The 11,225-nt window shown below is 42.2% G+C and overlaps 1 long non-coding RNA gene across 1 annotated transcript in view; it reads right to left on the bottom strand.

Moving 5' to 3' along the window:
* Positions 1–223: 223 nt before the first annotated feature.
* LOC102405522 overlaps positions 224–11,225 on the bottom strand; it is a 38,076-nt gene continuing 27,074 nt past the window's right edge. The window contains exons 2-3 of the long non-coding RNA XR_003111745.2: positions 1,070–1,169; positions 224–714 (exon numbers count right to left, since the gene is read on the bottom strand). This is a non-coding gene — a long non-coding RNA (uncharacterized LOC102405522). The remainder of the gene's footprint in view (positions 715–1,069; positions 1,170–11,225) is intronic.

The raw sequence follows: 11,225 nt of genomic DNA, 5'->3' as shown, positions 1-11,225 counted from the left end.
TATTGGAGTTTCAGCTTCAGCATCAGTCCTTCCAATGAATATTCAGGACTGATCTCCTTTAGGATGGACTGGTTGGATCTCCTTACAGTCCAAGGGACTCTCAAGAGTCTTCTCCAACACCACAGTTCAAAAGCATCAATTCTGCGGTGCTCAGCTTTCTTTATAGTCCAACTCTCACATCCATATATGACCACTGGAAAAACCATAGCTTTGACTAGCCGGACCTTCGTGGGCAAAGTAATGTCTCTGCTTTTTAATATGCTATCTAGGTTGGTCATAACTTTTCTTCCAAGGAGCAAGCGTTTTTTAATTTCATGGCAACAGTCACCATCCACGGTGATTTTGGATCACCGGTTAAAGATGCACAAACCCCAGAGCAGGTGATCAGACTGGAGTCATTCAGGCTTCTTCCCAAGATGGCCAGGCAGAGGATGAGGAGCAGACTGATGGAACCAGTGGTGGAGGGGGGTGGTGAGGGGGTGGGATGCTGCCAAAGGAGACCTATCACATCAGTGTGGTTGCAGTCAGAAAGGCCCAGCAAAGGAAACTTGAAAAGACCTGACCAAGTGTCTGACAGCACGAGGGTCAGCAGTGAATGCCTCCCAGGTCCAGAGAGGGTCCCGTCATCTCGAAATGGTACCCAATACCTGCGCTTCCTGCTTTTCCTTCTGTCTCTCTGCCCCAATCCTGGTGGGTCAACAACTGCATAGCCATCTGGAAAAAGAAGAGGGGGAAAGAAAGAGTCAACTTTCAACTCAGTAGGATTCATATCAGGACTGAATGATCTACTTTCTGAGATGAGATTGTGGCTACAGCTGGCCAGAGGGCTCCTGGTTCTATGAGAAGGACCAGCAGGGTCAAGGAGCCTCTCCAGGTTTCCACCCAGGAGCAAGGAAAGGCTACCACTCACCCAAGAAGGCTTAGAGGGCTTGAGCAAAACAAACGTAGCTGGTTTACTGTAATTGCTCCCTGTGAGCCCCAAATATTCTTCTGCTTTTAGAAATCACTTCTCCAAAATGGTCAATAATCTTTAAAAGGCAATATAATATCATCAGAAAAATAAATGGACCTGTGATCCTGAGATCTGAAGTCAAGCTCTGAATTCACAGTCAAATAGCTGAGTGGGCTTGGTGACATCATTTAGTCTCTCTGAACCTCGTTTTCTTCATCTATAAATGTAAGAGGTTAGAATAGTTAATCTCTAAAATTATTTCCTGCTTTTTAAATTGAATTATAGTTGATTTACAATGTCATGTTAGTTTCGGCTATACAGCAAAGTGATTCAGATCTATCTTTATCTATCTATATACTTTCTCAGATTCTTTTGCTTTATAGGTTATTACAAAATGTTGAGGAGAGATAAGTGAGGAGGTTGTAATGAGCATAAGCACATACACTGTATATAAAATAGATAACCAGCAAGGACCTACTGTACAGGGAACTATACTCTTTCTTGCTTTTTAAAATATTTTTGTTTACTTGTCTGCACCGGGTCTTCGATGCTGCATGTGCAATCTTTGGTTGCACGTGGGATCTAGTTCCCCAACCAGGAATCAAACTCAGGCCCCCAGCAAGGGGAGCCCAGAGTCTTAGCCACTGGACCATCAGGAAAGGTTCCCTTTCCTGTTTTTGACACTGTTTGTCATGGTTGGGAGTCTCTAGAAACAGACTCCCACACAAGGATTCTAGTGCAAACTGAGGGGGTAATCCCAGGAAACTCAGCAGAGAAGCCAGAAAGAGAGAAGGAAAGGAAGCCGTAAAAAGCGTGTTCAGCTTCTCTAGTGACTCAGGGGCAAGGAATCCACCTGTCCATGCAGGAGACACGGGTTTGATTCCTGGAGCAGGAAGATCCCCTGCAGAAGGAAATGGCAACCTGCTCCAGTATTCTTGCCTGGGAAAGCCCGTGGACAGAGGAGAACCTGGCAGGCTACAGTCCACGGGGTTGAAGAGTCGGACGTGACTTAGTGACTAAACAACAAGAAAAAAGCGGGTCATCAAGCTAGTTACCACGGCGGGCACCAGGGGGTCAGTCCCCCTGAGACAATGTGAAGGGTGCACCACACTGGCCAGGAGATGTATGAGGCATGCCCAACTGGTAGTTTTAAACTTTCTAGTATCAACATTTAAAAAGTTAAAAAAGATAAAGCTAATTTTAATCATCTATTCTACCTATCAAATTCAAAACATTACATTTCAACATATAAACACTATTGAGATATTACTTTTTTTACCATGTCTTTGAAATCAATTTTATTTCAACATGTAAACACTATTGAGATATTAATTTTTTTTTACCATGTCTTTGAAATCAATTTTATACCAGATTTGGGCACTAAAATTTAATCCTGATGTCTGTTTAGAATCTGTAAAATTTGCAGTTGAAAAGTAGGTTTATGTAGCCAAGTTTTTCCAAATATAAAGGCCTTCCAGTAACTGAAGAGTATCATGTTTTAACTTTAAATGAATGAAAATGAGATAAAATTGAAAATTCCTGCTCCGTGACACTAGCAACATTCCGAGTGCTCAGGAGCCCACCTGCTCCCGTGGCTGCTGCCCTGGACGGCACAGCTCAGTTATTCCACCTGATGGACAAGAAGCGTGGGGCACTCATCCACATCATGGGCCTTGGTTGGCTGATGGTTTCAGGGACCACTGACAACTGGGCACACAAGCGAGTTAGACACCAGAAGAAGCTTCTCGCAGAGAGGTCCAGGTGCTCACAGTAAGAAGCCTTCTGCACCTCGAGATGAACGCCACGGGAACGTAGGCGGAGCGTGGACGGCATCTACTGATGCGCAGGGCCTCCATCTTGCCATGTGTTGCCATGCTCATCAAGTCCTTTTTTGATATCTTGGAAGGAGGTGATAAATCTTTTTTTTCAATTATCTCCCACAGGCAGATATCACAGTGGTGATATCTTCCATCACCACTGGTGGTAGACCGTGTGTCTGAGGACTCGCCTTCACCAGCAGGGTGTGAGACACAGCATCCTCCTTACAGTTATTTGCAATTATTCAGGCATGAGGGTGGGTGCTGCCATATTTGGGGCTGGTGGGATTTCTTATGTTGCCATATCCAGCTTAGTTTCTAAAACCAAATCTGATTTTCAGTTCAGTTCAGTTCAGTTCATTTCAGTCGCTCAGTCGTGTCCAACTCTTTGTGACCCCAATGGACTGCAGCACACCAGGCCTCCCTGTCCATCACCATCTCCCGGAGTTTACTCAAACTCATGTCCATCAAGCTGATGATGCCATCCAACCATCTCATCCTCTATCATCCCCTTCTCCTCCTGCCTTCAATCTTTCCCAGCATCAGGGTCTTTTCCAATGAGTAAGTTCTTCACATCAGGTGGCCAAAGCATTGGCGTTTCAACTTCAATATCAGTCCTTCCAATGAACACCCAGGACTGATCTCCTTTAGAATGGACTGGTTGGATCTCCTTGCAGTCCAAGGGACTATCAAGAGTGTTCTCCAACACCACAGTTCAAAAGCATCAATTCTTCAGTGCTCAGCTTTCTTTCTAGTCCAACTCTCACATCCATACATGACCACTGGAAAAACCCTAGTCTTGACTAGACGGACCTTTGTGGGCAAAGTAATGTTTCTCCTCTTTAATATGCTGTCTAGGTTGGTCATAACTTTTCTTCCAAAGAGCAAGCATCTTTTAATTTCATGGCTGCAGTCACCATCTGCAGTGATTCTGAAGCCCAAAAAATAAAGTCTGTCACTGTTTCCACTGTTTCCCTATCTATTTGCCATGAAGTGATGGGACCGGATGCCAAGATCTTAGTTTTCTTAGTTTTCTAAAACCTGATTTTAGGTAGAAAGAATTTAACATCCAACTTAATATTACAGGACTTGGTATTTAAATCTCTCTCCATTCTTAGTTTAGAGCTTAACCATCAGACCCATTCAAACTTGTGCCATAGTTTGATTGGTTGATTCTGTGGTCCGGTCTCTTTTTCCAAGGCCCAGCTTGGCTAATGGCTCTATTTCCTAACTTCAGGCAGAATACAGTCCACCTACTCAGTTCCCCTGGTTGTGTCCTACGTGCTTGCCTAAAGTGTCTCTGGAGGCCTTGTGCTTCTGTCCTCTCCCCCGTCATTCCTCAGCGCTTTTTGGTCTCCATTATGCTGTGCTTTCTGGGCTGTGCAGCGCTAAGACCTGTTGTCCCCACATGCTGCCTGCCAGACCGCATCTCCTCCCAACCCCTCCTTCCCGGTCTGTGCCATCTAACTGGAAGCACCTTGCTTCAGGTTGCTGTCTCCATCACCATATCCCACACCACCGCGCTCGATCAAGTCACAGATACCACAGAGCATCCATGAACATGTGTCAACTATTATTACTTCTCTTTCGTTCTGACCTATTCTGCATTATGGAGTCTGACTCATTTCTTGAAATCCTGTATTCAAGATGCCAAAACTTGCTAAAGAAAATCCATAACTGTCCTACATGGAGTCAGATGCCAGGAGACAAAAGGAGATGACGATGCTCTGAGCCTCAAGTAGTTTCACGCAAAGTAGAGGGAAGACTCATAAGCATGACCGAGTTAGAGAACAGCCGAGACTGGCAAACTTCATCTATGAAGGGCCAGGAAGTAAAGTCTGTCAGTCACTGTGGGATGTGTGTTTTTTGTTGCAACTCCTCAGCTCTGTCATAGCGTAAACACAGCACAGACCACAGATGGGCATGGCGGTGTTCTAATAAAACTACTGGACACTGAAAGGGACACTAGCTTTGAATTGCACGATTTTTCCACATCATGAGATACTATTGCTCTTTTTTGCTTTTTCCAAATATTAAAAATATAAAATTAAAATGAACACACCATTCTTAGCTTGTAGACTATACAAAAACAGGCAGTGAGCAGGTGTGCTTAGCTGGCATAATTTTCCAACTCAAGAATGTAATTGAGAAGTTAGTTGGGTGGCTCAGATCCAATGGTACACAAGTTTAAGGAAGAGAGGGGATCACTGAGATCCCTTTATCAGAAAGTCAAAATGCAAACTGAATCTAGAAGGTAGTAAAATCAGTCGGATGATGAAAGGAGGGGAGAGTATATTCAGTCATTGACAGTGTAATCCAGGGAGATGAGCTGACTGTGGTATGTCAATGATTAAGGAGCTAATGCTAAAAAGGCCCTTGATGTGCTGTGCTGTGCTTAGTCACTCAGTCATGTCTGACTCTTTGAGATCCCGTGGACAGTAGCCCACCAGGCTCCTCTGTCCATGGGATTCTCCAGGCAAGAATACCAGAGTGGGTTGCCATTTCCTCCTCCAGGGGATCTTCCCAACCCAGGGGTTGAACCCAGATATCCCACACTGCAAGTGGATTCTTTACCATCTGAGCCACCAGGGAAACCCAAGAATACTGGAGCGGGTAGCCTATCCTTTCTGCAGGGGATATTCCTGACCTCGGAATCAAACCAGTCTCCTGCACTGCAGGTGAATTCTTTACCAGTTGAGCTAACAGGGAAGCCAAAAAGGTCCTTATGATTCACCAATTGTTGGGTATCTGTTGATTATGTACACTTGGCCATAAAGCTGAGAAGACAAAACGAAACATTGCTTCTTCTCTCTATCCTCTCCTTGTAGAATGGCTTTTAGAAAAACACTGAAACTTGTTCTAGCCTCTGCAACTTGTAAACTCTCGCAATTATTTTCTTCTCCATATGTCTTTGATCGTTATTCTGGATACCTTTCCTGAGATCTGTTTTCTATATCTAGAGCTTATTCTCAATAGTGTCTAATCTGCTCTGGAACACTTCCACCAAGATTATAATATATTGATATTTGGCCTCTAGGTTATTTTAAGAATTCTGTTTTCTTAAAACTTCATTTCCTGGTTTTATAATGACCTTGTTTTGAGTGCAGTATTATAACTCAGTTTTCTCTTTAAGCCAACTAAATATTTTATAGTATACTTTGGACTGTTTTATTTTCTCTAGGTTTTAGGGTGTAGATTTTATTGTTTCTCATGATACTTTGTTTCTTTGGGCAGGGTATAATTTCTGATAAAAAGTGCCTATTTAGTGGGGTTTTTGCCTGAGAGACCTTTATGAAAGTGCCCTTCCAAAGTGGTTTTGCTTTTGTATTTGCAAAGCCCATAGAGGCTTTACTCATTCCATAACCGTTTCTACATTAATGTCTTACCTTCTGTCAGATCAGATCAGATCAGTCGCTCAGTCATGTCCGACTCTTTGCGACCCCATGAATCGCAGCACGCCAGGCCTCCCTGTCCATCACCAACTCCCAGAGTTCACCCACACTCACGTCCATTGAGTCAGTGATGCCATCCAGCCATCTCATCCTCTGTCGTCCCCTTCTCCTCCTGCCCCCAATCCCTCCCAGCATCAGAGTCTTTTCCAATGAATCAACTCTTCGCATGAGGTGGCCAAAGTACTGGAGTTTCAGCTTTAGCATCATTCCTTCCAAAGAAATCCCAGGGCTGATCTCCTTCAGAATGGACTGGTTGGATCTCCTTGCAGTCCAAGGGACTCTCAAGAGTCTTCTCCAACACCACAGTTCAAAAGCATCAATTCTTCAGCGCTCAGCCTTCTTCACAGTCCAACTCTCACATCCATACATGACCACAGGAAAAACCATAGCCTTGACTAGATGAACCATTGTTGGCAAAGTAATGTCTCTGCTTTTGAGTATGCTATCTAGGTTGGTCATAACTTTCCTTCCAAGGAGTGTCTTTTAATTTCATGGCTGCAGTCACCATCTGTAGTGATTTTGGAGCCCCCCAAAATAAAGTCTGACACTGTTTCCACTGTTTCCCCATCTATTTCCCATGAAGTGATGGGACCAGATGCCATGATCTTCGTTTCCTGAACGTTGAGCTTTAAGCCAACTTTTTCACTCTCCACTTTCACTTTCATCTATACCATATGAGTAATATAAATTTAAATCCCACAACCACAAAGAGTACAGGCTTAAGTTTGCTATCTTATGAAGTAATGATTTTCCCATTCATGACCCAAGCATAAGACACGTTTTCCTGACACCTTCCTAAAGCTACTAGTTAGAGTTTTCTAGTCCCTCAAGCTCCTTATCCAGCATTAGCCTAAACTTTCATTTCCTGTCCCAGGCACTACAACTTGAGGCCCCACTGTAAATCGTGGGTCTCATACATCCACGGATCATTGCTCTCTGTTCCGTCGCTGTGGACGGCCCCTCCATTTGAGTTCACCTGTGTATTTCACACACGTCATTATATTTTGTCTAACATTTCTGTCCTTGGAAGGCAAAGGGAGCCTTACAATGCACTTTAATCCAACAAATTCTCCAAAAGACCCAGTGGTTTTTGCATTTAGGATGAGGACATAAAAATATGTGAGGATCAAGAGGATGAAGATTTTAAATGTGGACAAAGAGCATGTGAAGGATTTAGAGAAGGAAAGTAAGATTCCTCCAGAGACACAGAGGACTGAGACATCTTTGGGATATACACATTTTATTTATTTTTAATTGTTAATTTTCAAATAATTTTATATTTACAGAAGATCTGCAGAGATAGTACAGAGGTGCCGTATACTCTTCACCCAGCTTCCCCTAATGTTAGCATCCATATAATGATGGTGCAGTGGTCAAAAGTAGGAAATTAACAGTTACAATACCAGTCACGACATTACAGACTGTATTCAGATTTTACCAGTTTTCCACCAATGCTCCTGTTTTGTTCCAAAGTCCACTCCAGGACCCACATTGTATTAGATGTTATGCCTCCTTCTCCACCTCCAGTCTGGGACATTCCCTCAGTTTATCCCAGTGTTTCATGACCTTGACACTCTTGATGAGTACTAGTCAATTATTTTGTAAAATGCTCCTCCGTCTGTGCTTGTTTGGCGGTGTCTCAGCAGCAGGTGAAGGCTGGGCACTGATAGGGTTGACATCACAGAGCTGGGGCCCTTCCGAGTGCACCCTGTCAGGGCTCCATATCCTGGGGCTGTTAATCACTAAGTCGTGTCCCACTCTTTTGTGACCCCATGGACTGTAGCCTGCCAGGCTCCTCTGTCCACGGGATTTCCCAGGCAAGAGTACTGGAGTGGGTTGCCATCTTCTTCCCCAGGGGATCTTTCTCTTGCATCACAGGTGGATTCTTTGCCACTGAGCCTCCATATCCTATCCAAGTGATATTAAACTTGATCACTTGGTTAAGCTGGTATCTACCGTGTTTGTAGCTTCAATAAAGTTAGTCTTTTTCCCTTTGCAAATAATAAATATCTGAGGAACAATATTTTGAGACTATGCAAATATCTATTTTCTCTTTAAACTTTTGCCCACTCATTTTAGCATATATAGATGAATCCTGCCTAATTTTTACTAATCTTGCCTTATTTTTACTAATTACTAACATTTTAACTCATGTTCTAGTGGTCTACTGATAACTTGCTATTTCCTTCGTTCCTTTTTCATTTATTAATGGAATTCTTCTGTAAGAAGGAGTTATCCTTTCTCTATCATTTACTTATTCAATCATTTATCTATGTCAGTATGGACTTCTGAGTATCCACTTCATTGTTTCATAATCCAGTGTTTTATTTCATTACTGAAATGGTTCTTGCTTTGGTCGCTGAGAGCAATTTCAAGCTGGCACCGTGCCCTTTCCACCTGCTGGCATCCTTAGTGTTCCCTTACACTTTGGTAACTACGGGATTCCCCAGACTCAGCTTGCACCATCCCTGCCCGCGCCCCAGAATCAATCTCTTCTCCAAGGACCTGGGTAGATGTCTTAAACCATAGGAGTGGGTAGTTTAGAACCCTCCACTTTCATCCAGGGGATGAACATCAGAAATTGGGTCAGAAAAGAAGTCGGAAGGAATTTGGGGAAGCCCAGCATTCAGGGCTTGAGTAGAGAAGATTCTCAGAGAAGAGAGAGTAAACTAGAGCTGGATGTCAGCGAAGCCATGAAGACAACTCCATGGAGCATCCTACCTGGTCACCTTCTCTCAGGATTTCCCCTTCCAGCCAGACCGCCAGATAGCTTCATGCCCTGGGTGCACCAGACTCTGAGGAATGGCGGTAAACACATGGACAACTAACAAATTCAGCCAGTGGACTGTAGCCCTTCATCTCTCCAACTGAAATGTTTTCCCATACTTTATCAGGCCGATTCCCACTCATCTTTCCAAAGCAGGGCAAGCTGCACCTTTTCAGCCTATATTTATCATTTGCTTTATACAAATACCTTGGCTCCTATCTCTTCAGTCAATTGATGTTTGGATTATATTCTTAAATTTTTTTTTCCCATTTGTTTCATGTTACTTGTTCCCCCAAAATACTGTAGTTCCTTTAAGTCAGGGGCCAGACCTCACACCCTCTGGTATTCTCAGTAGTCAACAATATCTAAATACCAAATAAGCATTTAATAAATATGTCACTTAATATTCATATTAATAAATCAAATGGTATGTTGAGTCATCAAAGAAATAGTTGAGCACTGGGAAGAGTCCAGGAGCTATCTTATCTATGCAGGAATGTTAAAAACTACTCCTTAAAGATGCAAAGTTAGAATATTTATTACTTATGGCTTTGATGATATTCCAAGAAAATATAATCCTGAGCCATGGCAATTCTTATTTCTCACCAGGAAATAACTCATTAGGCTATTTATGGCCTACCTATTAATAAAGCAAGTATTTTATATGGCCACTTCTTGCTATTTTTTTTAATAAAAACTGTCTTCTCTATTTCCATTTTTAAAATCAAGTACCTGTTAGAGAATTACTAGTATATAAAGCTATCAAATTTTCAAAGGACAAATAGGGGCATATTGATAAAATTAATTGTTTTTTTAAAAAGATAAATAACATTGTTTTTCATATTAAAATAACATGTTCAGTTCAGTTCAGTCACTCAGTCGTGTCTGACTCTGTGTGACCCCATAGATGGCAGCCCACCAGGCTCCCTTGTCCCTGGGATTCTCCAGGCAAGAACACTGGAGTCGGTTGCCATTTCCTCCTGCAGGGGATCTTCCCAACCCAGAGATCAAACCCATGTCTCTTAAGTCTCCTGCATTGGCAGGCAGATTCTTTTCTACTGCACCACCTGGAAAGCCCTTTGTAACACTATCTATCTATCTATCTATCTATCTATATATAGTCTGTAAAAATTACTTTGTATTTTTTTCATTTAATGTTTCCAATTTTTCACATCATTAAATACTTTCTACACTATTTCTTTTGTGATAGTAAATGGAATTTTATAGATTTAATTTATTATATTACACTAGTTTCTATGCTTTGACATCAGGTGCTTCCAATATTTCCACAATATATGCTGCACTGACTGCTAAGGCGCTTCAGTCGTGTCCGACTCCGTGCGACCCCATAGACGGCAGCCCACCAGGCTCCCCCGTCCCTGGGATTCTCCAGGCAAGAGCACTGGGGTGGGCTGCCATTTCCTTCTCCAATGCATGAAGGTGAAAAGTGAAAGTGAAGTCGCTCAGCCATGTCCGACTCTTAGTGACCCCATGGACTGCAGCCCACCAGGCTCCTCTGTCCATGGGATTTGCCAGGCAAGAGTACTGGAGTGGGATGCCATTGCTTTCTCCATGTACAGTGTATAAATAATGACAAATAAAGAACCAATGATCACACTTCTACAGGGAAATATTTTTTAAATAGGACAACTATCCCTCAGTTATTTGTGTACATAAAACTGCTGTCAGACCCTGATTCCTTTTTCACAAGAAAAACTGGTGAATCTGAAATAAAAGTGCAGAAGATTATCTTTCATGAAAACGTACTGATAATACCAAAGAAAGCAAGACAACTTACTTAAAAAATAATTGTTCTTGACAAGGAATTTACATGTAGGAGCCTAATTTATAAATTTCATGTTTTGTTCTTCCTGCCTTTGCCTGTGCCCTTGAACTTTTTTACTTCAGATGACCTTGTACTTTCTTTGCGACTCACACTCAATAATGTGTGTCATTGTGCATTTTTTATAGCAAGAAGCAAAGTATTGACAAATTAATCAAAGTTTCAGGGAAAATGGCACTCCCATAATAGGAAAAAGAAAATGTAGCTTTATTTTAGCACCTTTTTGGAGACTCTCAAGAGAGGAGAAAAGTTCCTTTAAAAATATGAGATGATATACTATTTGATAGTTGCTTTAACTACTGCTGATTGAGATAGTAAATTGGAACAACAGGTGGTGATGGAATTCAAAACAAAAATAAAAAATCCCACAAACTGTGTATAACTATTCACAATA

Source organism: Bubalus bubalis, chromosome 1 (assembly GCF_019923935.1).
Source record: "Bubalus bubalis isolate 160015118507 breed Murrah chromosome 1, NDDB_SH_1, whole genome shotgun sequence".
NCBI lineage: Eukaryota > Metazoa > Chordata > Mammalia > Artiodactyla > Bovidae > Bubalus > Bubalus bubalis.
This window is presented reverse-complemented; position numbering and strand designations above follow the sequence as displayed.